We start from the raw sequence: 16,288 nt of genomic DNA, 5'->3' as shown, positions 1-16,288 counted from the left end.
TAGCCTGAGTTATAAAAGAGAAGGTTCATCCATATATAGCGGTAAGAGAAGCAGCAATTTATACTAACATTGAAGGTCTGTGTAACATCATTGTAAACAAACGTGCTTGGCAACAGGACAAATATCTACATGACACATTCACACTGGAGTTGTACCGCCTGAACCCAGACTGTATGATGTGCCACCGAGGTTTTTTCCAAAGAAGCCATCACTCACATTCGATCAAGATTATCTAATAACATCATGTTCATAAGTGGTAAAACTGCAGCAAGAAACAAAGTTAACTTTCTTAGCAACACAACAAGTCTGCAAGATCCATGGTAGGGGTGGCTATCAGTCTTAGCATGTCCTTCAATGAACTGGTTGAAGGAAGTTAGAAATCATCAAAAGGAAAAAAGGGAAGGCTAGGTTCTTTTTTTCCATTTGTGACAGAAACAAGCATCGTCTGGTACAATGATGCTTTAACAGTGGCTTAAGACTCCTCTGTTAAGACAAGAATTTCTATGAGTCGTCTGTATGCTGCGCACAAAGGACCAGCACCAGTCTGAGGCCTCAAAAAAAACTGGTCTTCAAGTAATTGAAAATGACCATTTGGAATCCTTTAGGACAAGCTGATACTGCTGCAACAACTAAAGGCATGATATTAAAAAACATTTCTTTTTTACTTAAGTATTGGCTCAAGACTGATTAGTGGGAAAACTGATCCTTTCTCAAAGACAGTTTGAGAAGTACAGATGTGAAATTTAGGCCCCACTGCCATGTCAAAGAAACTTTACCAGAGTGAATAAGAGCTATAAAAAGAATTAGGGATTATCATCAAATAAACATTAATTTAACAAAATTTCAGTCTGTTAAGCCAGTATAAATATCCTGACTGCTGACCAACCCTTACAGGGATATTGGTATTGTGCATGAATAATAAATTACATAAAGTGTATAACTGGGCACTTGTCTTTCTCAATTTTGTAGTTGGTGTGTCAATTCCTCTGGGCTTTTCTATTTGTAAACAGAGTTCAGTGACCTTTAACTCTTCACATGGGGAATAAGATTTACCCTGTTAAGTGAAATGCAAGGTATTATTATAAGTATTGATTTCCTGTGAAAATAACTGGCTATACTATTAATTAAAAGATGAGTAACACCAAATACTCCAGACTTATAAACCAGTTTTACTGGGTTCAGAAAAAGTATAAAACACTTAAAATATTTACATCTAAGCATTTTACACGAAAAGACTTCCTTTTATGATTTTATCAGAACTAGTGATTATCCCTTGATATAAACCTGGTACCCAGTTGTACACAGCTCTGCAGAGTGATTTTTAAAAATCTTTTTTGTAGTAGGATCAACTGTCATGGTTTGAATGGTTTTATTTGAGCTCTTTCTTCACATCAAAGCATCTTATGTGACTTGTAGTTCTGAAATCAAAGTAAAGTATGGTTGACTTTCTTTTTATTTGGGAGAGAGGGATAGTAGAGTTATGTCAAGAGATAGAAGAAATACCAGATAAGAAGCTTTAGGATAATTAGATTGCTAGGAGACCTCAAGCCCAGAGAATCCTCAGTCCAAGAAGGACTCCTTCTGTGTTAATGGCAGACAACTACCTGTCACAGCACAGAGGGAAAAAACACCTTTCTGTCCATGCATGGAAATGAGGGAGAAGCAATGAGCACAGCAGAGATCTCTTACCCATTTCCTCCATCAGTAGTCGAATTATTAAGAAGTAAACAAATAACTTAGTTCTCAAAGACAGGTGTAAAAAAGTTAATTTTCTGTTCTATTACATAAACTTGTCAGTCAAATTGAAGACATAATTTAAAGGAAAATCCTAACATGATTAGCTAGAAACAAAAAAATATTTCCCCTTTGATATAATTGTAAACCTATTTTTAAATCCTCACCTGAGGACATGTTTATTGATTATTTTTGAGAAAGTGAGTGAAAGAGAGAGAGGGAGAGGGAGAGAGGGAAACACTGATGTGAGAGAAACAGTGATCTGTTGACTCCTGAATGTGCCCCCAAGTGGGGACTGAACCCACAACCTAGGTACGTGCCCTGATCAGAAATCAAATCTGTGAACTTCTGGTGTATGGGACAATGCTCCAACCAACTGAGCCACCCAGTCACAGCTAATTTTAAATCTTTTAATTAAATGACATTGAGCTATGGGGATTGCTAACCACTTAGAACCAAAGCAGAGGTTTATGAGACATTCTTTGTGATTTCACGTCACTGTACAGTATGCTAGTTTAGGAAATTATTTCATCATAACCATGTCGGCAACTTATTTTCTTATAACCAGTTTCCTGTTGTAATGTTCTGTTCTTTTTCCTTCACAATGAATTCAAATATCAAGGCAAGAGGAATGGGGTTCAGTAGAAGGTACAGAAATGACCAAATTCAAGCCTATCAGTTTGGCACTCTACCAGGTAAAACTTAACAGGGACTGCCAAATTAAAAACTGATGAAACAGTGCTATGTAAAGCCTTGAATATCAGGTTTGTTAGAAGTTTAAGTCTTAAGGGTAAACAAATAGTTTGAGATGCACACAGTGGAATACTACTGGGCAATAAAAAGGAATAAGCTATTGACACACAGCACAGCATGGATGACTCTCAAAAGCATGATGCTAATGATGAAAGAACACAGACCCAATAGATTCCATCATTCCAATCATACAAAACTCTGGAAAAGTTAACAGAAAGGAGATCAGTGGTTGCCAGGGATAAGGGCAAGGGAAAGGGACTGACTACAAAAGAACATTAGGAAATTTTGAGGGGTATGGAAATAGCGTACATAATGAGTACATTTATGTTTTTGCTACTATATATTGTGCACTTATAACTGGTAGATTTTATTGTATGTAAAGTGTACCTCAATGAAATAACTCAGAACACCAAATCATGCAAATTGCATGAAATCTCACACTCCTAACCCAACATTCAGAACTTGCCCTATTTGTAGGCCATCTTCTTGCTTCCTGCCTTTGGCTGTGACCAGAGTAACAGGCAGACGTGTTCCCCATTCTCTCCTGTCAGTAGTATGTCCAACAATCCATTGCGATATGAGGAGTAAGCATGACAATTTCTATTTTCTTTTATCTAAAAAGATAATCTTTGAGCTCATATATTATATGTGGACTTACAGTAATACATTACTAATTTAGAAAGTTTCATTTATTAGGGTGCAAGCTAAAGGAGGTACTATGATAAAATTTGGAGACTGCTTCCCTACAGAGATAATATTGATCCATAGCAGGCACATACTATATATATATAGTATACTATATATATATATAGTATATATACTATNCATTCTATATATATATATATATATATATATATATATATATATACACACACACACATACATACACCTTTGGAAACACTATGGAAGAAGCTGATGAAGAGCAGTCAGTTAATTCGCCTAAAATGCCTCTATCTGTATTTGTTTTGGCCTCTTGGTTAAGTGCACATGTCCCAGGATGTGATCCTGAAATTAGGAACCATATTATCTAACTGCTGGGTCACCTCAGGAGCAAGTGATGGGTTCAGACCACTGTTCCGATGGTATGAATAGGGGCATTCCATCAGCCTACCAGGAGGGGCTGGCAAGTGGAGGGCTCAGGGGTAAGACTTGTGGGTTGGCTCAGAGAGCTGAAAGTAGCAGAAGTTTGAGGAAAATACTGGGTGGAAGAGAAGCCTTGGAACATTACACAAAATTTTAAAGAAAAAAATTATAGAAGTCATAAAACTTTCAGTCCTCTTCTCTCCCATTTTCCCACTAGTTACCTATTTTAAAACTCAGATGGGTCCATATATAACAAGCAGATACTTCAGGTTTAAAGTGTTTTTCTAAAGTCAAGTCACTTTTAAAACTCTTCCCTTAGCCAATAATTTTAACTGGTCTGGGTTGCTCTCCACTTACATCAGAGCCAATTTTTTTCTTTTTTGTTAGATTATGTTTATCTCAAATTTATATGACTTGGCAACCCGAAGTGCATGTGGGTCAAAGTCTGTGTCTGCATGCCTGTGTGTGTGTATGTGTGCAGGCAAGAGAGGGAGATGGAGAAGAATAGTGAAACAAAAAAGTTCTTAATGAAAATAATGATTCTGGGAAGTATTTAGGGAAATTTTAAAGCAATGTTGTGATAATTTCTGAGAAACACTTGAAATTATGTGGGAAAACAACTTGGCACGATTATTTGTTTAACAAATTTACATTTAAACACATATTTCTTGCAGGGCACTGAATGAGAACAATGTACCACTAGCATATACAATATACATCAGGGCAGTCTGGTTGTATAAGTAAACAAAATTATGCCATTCTTATTCACACAGAGCTCTTGTACATGATTGTGCTTTTCCCAGTATGTCAAGCTAATGTTTCCAGAAGGCCAGCTGAAAGAACGGTAATATCTAAAGGCCGAATGAAATACACTAATTTATATTACGGGTGCACCAAATCGTCTGAATTGCACTTGATAAAAAAGTCAGCATTTGCTTTGGGTAATGAAAACCCTACTCAATTTCTATGATTTGGAAATCTGTATTTTGCAGAATTTCTTAAAAGCACCATTTCACTTTCAAAATGCTGTGTTGACCAGTCACACCCATGCCTGCTTCTTCCGTCTAGGACAGAAGTGTCCCCCGAGAAAGAATCATCTGGGTGTGGCACAGGCAAAAGGAAAACTTCCACATAAAAACCAATACTGGACTTTATTGATTACCATTATCCATGTGAACGGCCTTTTTGGAAAACACATATGCTGTCCTGTCAACAGCCCTAGACTGGCATGAATATGAAGTATGCAACCACCCAAGTGAGGTATGTATTGGTTTTCTGTGATTACAGAGGCCGTTGCTAAATTCAACATGTCCCGATTATAAAGAACTTTGTTTGAATTATCTTTCCAATTCCTTCTTTCTCCCCACGAGAAGAAATGAACACTATAGGGATATTTGCTATTGGTTAGAATAGTGCAGCTCTCTGAAAACTTTGCATAAATGAATTTTCTGTCAAGATAAAAACCTCATTAGTCCTTGTTAGCTGACATGCTAATATTGAAGTCTTCTTTCTATATATATTGTTTGCACGTAAGGATCAACTTTAAAAAAGTCACGTATCACAATATGTGCATGTACACAAACATGCACACAGACACAGACTACCATTCTTGACTCATCTCATTATCCTATAATCCATCTTATGATAACATTCGAGATGGTCCACCACGGAGACTGGTGGTGTAATGAGGTAAAGCCTATTCGATTACTTGCAAAAACAGTACAAAGTTAAGGAATGCCTCTCTTTGGGTGAAACTGTAGGTTTGAACAACATGGCACTTGACTGGTGTGGGTAGCAGTAGAAGAAAGCAACAGGATAATTTTATGTGACTTTTAGGTATCTGCTTTATGTTTCAATATATAAATTTCTATTGTTTCCTTTTCTAATCCATATTTTTAAATATTTTTACAGTGAAAAGTTACATTTTAAAAGAAAAAATAGATAAAGTGAACAATACACCCTCCCAACATAATCACCTGTCTAATCAAAATGCCAGGGCACGAATTTTAAATTGTTCTTGTGATTCTTAAAAGATGTAGTTTGACTTTCAATAAAAAAGTCACTTTATTATACAATGTTCTTGGTTATGGACCAGATAAGAATATATAAATCTGAACACTATCGCTTTTTTCCTCAATAAGAGTCTGTACAGCATTTTTACTTAAAAAGCTGATGACGATAGATCACTCAGGGGTTACAACGTATTTAATCACAGAAGTTCCAGCTAAGCTCTATGAAAGGCCTGTCAGGGTTTCTTCTCTGTACCCAGGATTTTTAGCTTGTCTAGCTTAAAACCAGCTATATGCATTTCCTCTGTGGGCATTTGTTTGCAAGTAAATAAAGCAGGTGCCTTTCTTTGTCATATAAAAAGAAATCCTGAGGAGTAAATTACTTTCTTCAATGTCTAGAATTGCACTTCAAAGATTCAAAAGTATTTTTCAAATTGCTAGGTCCATCCTAAATTGAACCTGAGAAATTTTTAAATATATGGTACATTTCAATATTTAATAATAGTATCTTAAAAATCATTTCAGTTTTGCCCTGGCTAGTGTAGCTCAGTGGATTGAGCGCGGGCCTGTGAAGCAAAGGATCGCGGTTCGATTCCCAGTCAGGGCACATGCCTGGGTTGCAGGCCAGTTCCCAGTGGGGGACATATGAGAGGCAGCCACACATTTATATTTCTCTCCCTCTCTCCTTCCCTTCCCCTCTTTCTGAAAATAAATAAATAAATAAAATATTAAAAAATAATTTCAGTTTCAAAATACAAAATCTTAAATCCAGCTGATATTTCTAGCATACCAACCTCTAACATAAAATTACCTGGAGTCCTTAACTTAAGCATAAAATATTCAATTCTATACTTATAAGCTAACACAGAATTTGCATATTAACATTATAAATTTTGATGATGCTTAACATAATTTATTACATAATCACCTTAGAAGAAAATAAAAAATGTAAGTCAATGATACCTACATTCTAGTCTTGGTTTCATTAACTGACAATCAGTGGTATAAATACCAAATCACCAACAGCCTGTTTTGGCTTTCCCCCGGGTAAAGCTGAGAGCCTTGTTAACCTTTCTAGCCTTACTAACCCAAAATTCCATGATTTGACTTTAAAATGCCATTTGATTATCTAAACCTAGCATCTGGACACACAGATAATTTTAATTAAAATGTTTCACACCCCAGACTAATATTTTTCCTTTTAATCAACTTGCATAACCAACTTTTTCATAATACATGTGTTTTGACAGAAAGTATGCCCTTACTCGAGAGTGGCAATATTACCAAATGCTTTCCCTTGACGTTTCTGCCTGGGGCTTCTTATCAGTGACAGGATTAGAAGTCCTAATTCTTCTGGATTAATTTTTATTCCTGGTCAATTCGACAATCGGTTCAACTAAAAGCATTACTTGCAAACTAGGGAAACTGTTCAAGGAAGTCCCCAAGAGTCCTTGGAACCCCCTGGAATCACACCAGTAGAGTTTGTGAATATTCTGCAACATGCGGCTCAACCATTTAAAAATAAATGTTATAGCTCCATAAAGGTACATGAGTAACTATCTGTAGTGTTCCAGCAGCCTTTGCTGTCGCCGCCCCCCACCCACCCCAGAATAGCGGTATTTGCAAATAAGGCCCTCCCCTCAATTAAACCCTTTAAACAGACACAAGTTATTCACTTAGAGATGGTCACCGCTGAGATGGCAGAGAGTAATTCATTTTGTGGGCCAGGACAACAAAGGAACAGTTTGAAATCCTCAGAGAAAACACTAGGAACAAGAGGAAAGAGAGGGATGGTCGCTGCAAGTGGTCTTGTTTTCTTCTACCCTCAGACATAAAGATAAGCCCAAATCCTAGGACACTTATAAATCTGCTTGCTTTGCAATAAACAAAACTCACCAGAGCCCTTTCTGACATGTTTGCTTTGAGGTCTACATTTTCTAGTTTACCTCTCCATCCATAACCAAATTTCTGCCACTGAGTTTGAAGAATGCCTCTGTGTATCTGGGGGTCTCTGCTGGGCCTTTACATTTCTAAACATAATGATGTGCTTTCCTATAAAGTCTGATAAACAGATAAAATGACTGCAAGTTTTTTTTCCTAATGAAAGTAGTTTTTTACACATCAGGTAAGGGCTAAAACCTTGGAACAAATTCAGGGTCACAACCTCCAATTTTTGAAGTTTCATCCATGCAACTGAGATTCTTAATCCTGGTGTGTTATCGGAGCTTCCAAAGCTTGAATGGAAGATTCTGTTCTCTGTATTATACTTTCAATTACTCCACAAGTGAAGCTGATTGAACAACCCTTAGGAACTTTAACATATTCATTAGGAAGTGAGGGAGGCAGGGGCAGAAAGGGACTAAACACTCACTAAGCAGTATTCCATAAAGCAGCAAGGATTGAGTATTCCATAAAACACACAGAGGACTGAGTATGTGATTGAACAGAAAGATGTATTGGGAAATTTAACTTTGTTCTTCTCTGGGTATAAGAATAGCCATACAAAACAAAGATTAATTTCCTGCTTTAGCATTCATTAGGGAACAACACATTATTACTTGTAACACATACGCAAGGCTGTTGATGGATATACTTTCCTTTGATTGCTCAGATTAAATGTGTTCGTAGCAAAGGAGCATGCACACACACATGTATGATCATAAATCCATGTATGCATTAACAGTTTGAGTTTCTGTATATTTATAAGTAGCTATCAATGTAGATACTATGTTTTATGTGTCCACAAAGTAGAGATGATTTGGGGTTGGTGGCTGACTGAACAAAAAGAGATAAAAACAGAGTAATAAGAGTTAATAATCAATAAATGTGACTATAACAAAAAACTCAGAAATTCAAAATAAAGAAGGATAGGAGGAGGAAGCATGCGTTAAAGAGCACAAGGTAATAACCACGTCTACACGCCTAATACCCTCTTGTCCCAGCAGTCCTGACTTTCTAAGCAGCCCACTTCTCCACATTAACGGTAGTCATTTGGAGAGCAGCAAACGTGCCATTAGAAGCACTTTTACAAGTGTATATTCATCCACCAATTAGCTTAATGTGGCCGCTTTCTGCATATTTTCTATCCAGGCTTGCACAAATCTTATTAATATTTCCCCCTAGCGCTTTGACAGATTACCTTGTCATTATGCATCCTGGAGCCTTTTAAACAATATGGGTAAACTACTGTTTGTGAGGTTAATGACAATTATCCCCTAATTACTGCATAAGTCACTCAGTCCACTTTATCTCATAGGCAGGGTTCTGCTCTGTGTATCTGCCATTGTGTCACTGTAAATGAATCTTGTATTGCTGTGTTTATCTGCCATTGCCTGGTAAATCACACTGACAGAAGAATGAACAAATTACTGCATGTCATCACTTAAATACTGCTTCTGAAATTCAAAAACAAAATGCTTCAGTACAGAGCCTGAATTGTGATTTTAGCAGATCACAATTAGTAAAAACATATTTAATGTTTATGTTACATTTCAAGGCTGATAGCTTAGAATTTGGAGTCACAACAATGGCACTGGGGGTGAGTGGGAGGTGAAGAGCAATGGAGGGAAAAGGAAAAAAATTAACGCTAAAAACTGAAATAGTAATGCTATCTCAACCTCCTGAATGTATTTACTATTATTTTAATAGCTAATATTGCATCTTTGAAGTATTTTCAAAGATTTATCAAGTCTAAATCAAATTCAATCAGTTATGCATATGCCATGCTTTAGAGCTGGGATCACTGTTTTGTTTTTTTTTAAATTTATAACCAGTCAAAACATAAAACATAGAACCTACATAACTGAGGAGAGATAATGTAATAAAGGCCACAGGTTAAGCTAATTCCATCGATGCATTTTTAAACATTATTAAATAGGTTCAGAAACACTGTTTCCCAAAGTTGAGTCTGAAATTGTTTAAGGATGTTCAATGAACACTGAAATCTGTCTAGTCCACAGTGGCATTAGGGTGACTACACCTGCTCTGATATAATCTACAGAGAAATCAGGACGATATGAGCATCTTTAAATTCAAATAGAGAAAGACAGATTAGGTCAACTGCAAATAACCTGAAAGAATTTGTTTTTAACCTAAAATGTATGATTCTGCGGACTATCAGGTAAATAAATATTTGTATGAGAACAAGCAGAAACAACTGGCTTCCTAAGATGACTGCCATTTAATCAGTATCTCAAAAACATTTTGAAATGTGAAATATTCAAAATGCCTCCACGTAAATGACACCAAAGTGGCTGGTAACTCGCAAGCATAAGTAACGGGGCCATACCAGTCTGAAGGATGGCTTTCAACTCTCAATTAGTTGGGCATGTAGAAAGCGTACATCAAATCACCTTATGACAGCCACGAGTTTGTGAGGGAGGGCTAACAGCACTGATGATAAAGCTATTTGGTTAGAAGCATGCATGCACGCACGTACAGTACCTCTTGATGCAGTCGCTGAACAGGCTGGAAGAAAAAGCTGCAGTGAAAAGAAAGGAAAACATGAAAGCCAGACTTGACAGGCCTAGCCCAGGGGCCTCAAGGATGCTAAGCACAACCCCTAGGGCTCTCTCCAATCCCCAAAGACTGATTTCAGTGTCTGTCCTGCACTCAGTCAACGCAGCTTCAACTGAGAAAGTGCTGCAGGCAAAAATGAAAGCACCATGAATGTTCTTTCTGTGTGTTAGGCTACAGTTCAGAGATCCCAGTTAAGACTGACATCACTGTGATAACCATTAAAGATTAAAATTTTTCCTGATTTTTCAAAACTACTTAGGCTATCAATGCATATGGAACTGAGGAAAGTGAATTTATAAATCATTACCTTTCCTTTTCTTCTAATATTGGGTTTCATTGCCTTTTATTCTTAACCTTGCTAATGGTATAGCCACTCTGCTTAGCTGGGAGAAGGGGAGACAATGTGCATTTAGGAAAGATAAACTCTAGGTGTCAACTCTAAAAATAAAAGCATAAACAGTATTTTCTTGAGCTTCTGAAGTCAGTGCTGATTACAGAAAGACAGACCATACCAGAAATACCAATTAAAAGCCAAATGGTTTCTGGGTATCAGTAAACAGATGAAGATAGCCATTAAGAAAACAAACTGCAGGATCGCTCTACTCATTTTAATCCACTCTTCATATACTTACATCAAATTTCCCAAAAACCAAAACTGGGGATATTTCACTCCCCTTCCTAACAAACCTTCAGTGGCTCCCTACTGTGCACAGAATAAGTGATAAATTCCCTTACCTGGTACTGAAGTTCCCTCAAAATAAACCCAACCTACTTTTCCAACATCATCATCTCCTGCCCAACTCTCTAAAGCTCTAGCTACAAAGGGTATTTGCCATAAAAGATTCAGAGTACAACAAAATCTTACCTGCTTCTGAACACCCCTGCCTCTCTGACAAACTCATTCTCATCCTTCCAGGCTCAGCTTAAATGAACCTCTCTATGAAATGGTCCCTGCACAGCTAATTACCTTCCTTGTCCCTACTCCCAGCAGGAGTGACCTGCCCCTTCAGCCATTTGCTTATCTTTTTCTCCAGCACGCTGGTCTCCTTATTATGGGATTATTGTACTTTATATCCTCACTGCCCAGATGAGTTGATACTGAATGAATTCATTAATACTATGACTGTAGGAGTTAGACAATTTGCAGATCATCTAGCGCCATCTTTTTCATTTTACAGAGGAGAAAATTAACGAGTAAGTATCTTGCCCGAGATTGGGAAGTTAATGTGTATGGCTGACTTGGAAGGAGCCACCCAGCTTCCCTAACAGTCTAGTGCTGTTCCCACAATACCACCCTCTCCTGCTGGCATAATGAATCCCGATTCAGGGAAGACAACATCCACTCCATACCACTGCCACGCCCTGGCTTTGAGCAGATTCCAGTGACTGGGTATCTCTTCAACCCCACACACTAACCCTACCAGAAGTCCTTTTCCCCTGAACTGAACTCCCCTCCTGACCATCAAGAAGGCGTCCGTCCAACAGAAATGGGAAGTCATTGCCCAAGACCGCTTGTTCATCACTAGAATGCTGGAAGCGAGAAAAAGTTGAGAATCGTGGTTTGAGAAAACATATATACTATACTTAATTTAGTCTTCACTGTTTTTTTCCTTTCTGCAAATACCAGAAAATTATCTATTCTTGGAAAATGCCTCTGGCAATGACATTACATGTATGTCAAAAATTTTCTGGATCACAGTGAAATCCCAGTGTACAAAGAACTAGAGAGCAAACGCAGCAGTGCCTCTCACATGGCTGGAGTCTTCAGAATTAAATCAGTCAATTTAGTATTAGACACAAATAACAAGCCACTACAGTTATAAATATGTTTGTGTGCACATACTTTCTTCCTTCAGTTTATCATCTGCAAATTATATGCATCAATTCCTGAATTCTCACCTGGTCTTCCCATAACCCCACAATTGCTCAATTTTGTTTGGATAAGCTCTATCTCTTTTATGAGGAAAACTTCAACACTGGGTTTCTTTAGGGATTCTGCCTGTCAAACAAATAACTACCTAGTTGCTCAAAAAGAACTGTTATCTGAATTTTGAAAACAAAACAAAAAAAAATCAAAACAAATTTGAAATGCATGAAGGCATGGAAGTCTACTTCTCACTGTAATACTATGTTCAGGCCAATGAACTGCTTTACATAATATACTCCCTGGGCCCTGGTTACCTCATATGTAGAAGAAAATAAAAGTAGCTACATGCTAGAGCTCTGGGGATTAAAGAAACATAATAATGCCTATACTTTGCTTACAATGAGCCAAGAAAGAATCTAGATTCATCTATACTCAAATCAGTTTTGATACTTCTCTCAAACCTACTTTACAGATGGGGAAGTTGAGGTGTATCAAAGTTAAGTAACTTGCCTAAGGTCATAAGGCTAGTAACTTCTGGAGCCAGGATGATTCAGTCCAGCAGCGTGAATGCAGAAGTTCATTGAAATGCCTTGCACAGAAAGCACTCCTGCCTGCCCACCCCAACCGAAGCCTGCATTAGAATCCTCTCCTGCTTTCTCTTTTCTCACTATTCTTGCTGAAATCCAGGCCTGAAAAGCTGTTTCCTTTGACTTATCCCATATTTGCCCAGTCACATACTCGATTGTCCAGTCACATACCTTTCTCTTTATACTTATGCTCACAAGCTTAAGTAATGGTCCCGCTTTACTTCCTAACTGTATTATTTTAATTACTCCTCATTCTTCCCATTTACACCTTTCACCCCACTCACATTTTGACTACCTATGATGCCAAATTGCTTTTCCTAAAGTATACCACTGATCACATCTGACTAAAACCCCTCCCTCCAAACTGAACTTTAATGGCTCTGCTTTGCTAAAGGGTTTAACCATAAATTCTGACCACTTGTCATTTACATAAACCCAACATGTTCTTCAGACAGATGCTTGCTAGAGTTCTAAAAACATCCAGCATGAGTCTAAAGCACAAGTTGTCCAAGGTCTGGCTAGGCAGTAAAACTTTTAAATGGAGATATCCAAAAACTATACATTATGTATTTAAGAAATAAAAATATAAATATTTTCGATGTAAGTAAACTCCGTTTTTCCAGATACAGTATTTTAAGGCCTTGGTTGGGATACATCTCTAAGTTCATTTTATTACAGAATTGTTTACAGGTTTGGGGCAACTACTTAAGTTTTCTAAAATGTAAAATAAATGACAGAAGAGAAAAAATGGCTGTCAGGAAAATAAGCTAAGAGAAAAAAGAAATTTAGGGACAAGGAACTAAGTGTTAGAAAGAGAGCTCAAAAATGCAAATGTGGGATATGACTATACATTTAAAATTTGACAGGCAGAAATAATTTCCACTTGTATTAATGTTAAAACTAAATATTAGATGATTTAAAATAATTTCATTGAAACAACAAGAAACCGGTCAGGGTTTGAGGAATGTAAGTATGAGCAGACAGGGCAGAGAGAAGAATGGTAGAGAAATCTCTTTTATAGATTTGATAAAACTAAAATGGCAATGAGAAACTGAATACATAGGTATATGAAAGTAGGGACTAGAGTGGTCCATTTTGAATTCAATTTAATTCTTATTATGAGCTTCGGTTGTGTACCAAAAATAAAACACGCAGAACAAGGAGAAAACAGCATAGAAAATGAGTGTTAATATATAAATATAACATGTATTGAAAAAGAAATACTAAGAAGGTCTTTCAGCCCGTCTAAGGTACATAGTATAAAAGGCTTTCACTTATTTTACTTTGTGTACTTGTTATTTGTTACCTCCAGAGTGGCTGTAATGGTTCCACAGAAGATAAAATAAATGACTTGCTTGTCTTAGAAATGTACTAACTTTGATAATTAGTGAACCACACCATGCACCTTTTTTAGCCACCTTTAAAAAAATCAACGATGTGTGATACCTACAAGGGAAGCTCATCAGCAACTCAGCCCATGGCTTGTACTGGGGGTTGGTTACATGGGTGCCCTTTGTCTAGCATGTACCAAAACTAAAATTCCACACTCCCAGAAGGAAAGCCAGTATTCATTACAGATCATTTAGAACAGTGAGCCACTCTAATCATTTATGGAAACTCCCCAGCTCCCAAATCCAAGTTTCTAGATGACAGCCAATGGCCAAGCTTGCACGCAGGCCTTTCTAAAGATGGAAGTCTCAGACCTGCTACCTTAACACTTCTCTGCACCTCCACCCATCACTATGTCAGATTCACTGCTGTTTCAGATCTGCACCCCCACTGCCATTTTACACAAAAAGGGACTAAACTGCTGTGGTTCTAGAAGATGGCCACAAACTCAGCTCTGATACTTGATCTAGGAATGGGCAGACAGGTGGGAGACAGGGTAGTGTCTGTCTTTATTTGAGCATAGGGATGTATAATTTATTAGTGCCTTCTACAGTGTCCAGTTAGGTGGAGTTACAAAAAACATTACTGAAAACTGTATTTAAGGGAGAAAAAAAACAAAAGCTGCCGTCATAGTGTACAAAAAGCAAAGCTGAGATTAAGACTCATAGGCCAAGTCCCTTGGCCTACATTGGCTTCATTTTCTTTAAAGAGCACCCATTCAAATGGGTGTTCAATATATCAAATGTTATTTATTATAAGGTGAAACTAACGGTCCCCCCAAAGAAGCCTCTGGGTACATACCAGCTGGAAAAGCAGCCTTTGTGGTTTTCAACACTCAGTTCTGATCATAAAAATCAATATGAGGATGTTTACAAATGTCTTGGTTTTGATTTTATATTTAAATAAAGTAGAAAATATTCATTGTTTTCTGAAACTAGTTTGTCAGTACTTAGCCTACAAATATGACACCTAAGTTATTTATGATAATCTTTTATAACATGAAATAATTTAGGAAGTGGAAATCAATATAGCATTTTGTTTTCAAACTAATCTATCAAATATATGTCAAAGTACACAAAATAAAATACTGATTTTAAGTCAACATTTCCTAAAGCTCTCTATGATAAGGTAGAAAACAACCATCAGATCAAATTAAAGAGTTATCATAAATCTGCCTTAAAGAGAGAGGTGCTATCTGACTTTGGCTCCAAAAAATTAACTACTGTTCACTGAGCACATACTACATACTATGTGCCAAGCACTGAGGGAGAAGGCTTCACATGCATTCCCTCACTTACTTACTCCATCACACAGTGCACACGTGAAGGCTAGGAACTGCACTTCATCTCAAGTCCAGAGTAAAGGGAAAAGAAAGGGCAAACACATGCACTGCCCTTCTTTTTAGTTTCTCGGTTCTAATAAGAGCAACCCCGGTGAGTAGGGATATGGCAAAAGAAAACACATTCCTTCCACTTCACAAGGGTGAGGCAAGTGCAGAAACCCGAGGTCTCTTGTGAATAATACCACTGATCAAAACAGAAGTCTTTATTTAAAGGAAGAAAAACCTCTCCACCAATTAGACAGTTCAATGGAAGGCAAAATATGCATGTATTTTGCTTTGCTTAGAATATTAGTCACAATTCAGTGTATGAATTAGCATTTGTCCTGACATGTACGATCCTGTTCTGTAACACGACCTTCTCCTCTCTCTCTACCAAAACGCCTGATGCTCACATGTAGTTAGAAAAGAAACAAGAGACACAGCAACTCCTGTGTGTCCCAACTGAGAGTGTACTCCATAAACAACATTCTGGGAGTTTCCAGGCTCTCAGGCCACAGGTGTTGGGTTTGTTTTCTGTGGCTTTAGGGTAAAGCTCTCTGCTATGGATTTTACTGAAGATGAGGTGTGGGATTTGAGGCTCTGGGCAAAATGAAGCATGGTGGTCTTTGATCACTCCAAGCCAGCAAGGAAGAACACACCTATTTGTAAGAGTCCCTGATCCAAGAACATTACCATTCTCTACAGAAACCTAGGCAATGCACAGCAGGAGAAGAGGGACTCAGGACCTGGGCCTGAGGCACCCATACATGTAGCAACAAAGAAAACAGCACGCCAACAGCAGCTGCACTGACACTCAGCGAAGACAGAGGCTGGTTTTTAGATTTTATATTGGAGAGAACAAAGACATCCCAGTTAATCACAAGCAAGACAAACGGAAAGTTGGAGCTTCTGTATCTATCAACAAATAAAAACAAATAATCGTGGCAAACACATATATTGTGGCATATATTTTTCATGTACACATATATATAAAAGCCACAGACTGCAGATTTCCTACGGCCACAGC

The 16,288-nt window shown here is 37.6% G+C and overlaps 1 protein-coding gene and 1 pseudogene across 4 annotated transcripts in view; one reads left to right on the top strand and one right to left on the bottom strand.

Annotated features, from left to right (window-relative positions):
- BNC2 (basonuclin zinc finger protein 2) overlaps positions 1-16,288 on the bottom strand; it is a 425,587-nt gene that overhangs the window by 21,936 nt on the left and 387,363 nt on the right. The gene's annotated exons all lie outside the window — the stretch shown is intronic.
- The window catches only part of LOC118998033 (40S ribosomal protein S25-like), a 42,347-nt pseudogene that overhangs the window by 1,233 nt on the left and 24,826 nt on the right, over positions 1-16,288 (top strand).

Source organism: Sturnira hondurensis, unplaced genomic scaffold (assembly GCF_014824575.4).
Source record: "Sturnira hondurensis isolate 20B ecotype Veracruz unplaced genomic scaffold, ASM1482457v3 Scaffold0013559, whole genome shotgun sequence".
Taxonomy (NCBI): Eukaryota; Metazoa; Chordata; class Mammalia; order Chiroptera; family Phyllostomidae; genus Sturnira; species Sturnira hondurensis.
This window is presented reverse-complemented; position numbering and strand designations above follow the sequence as displayed.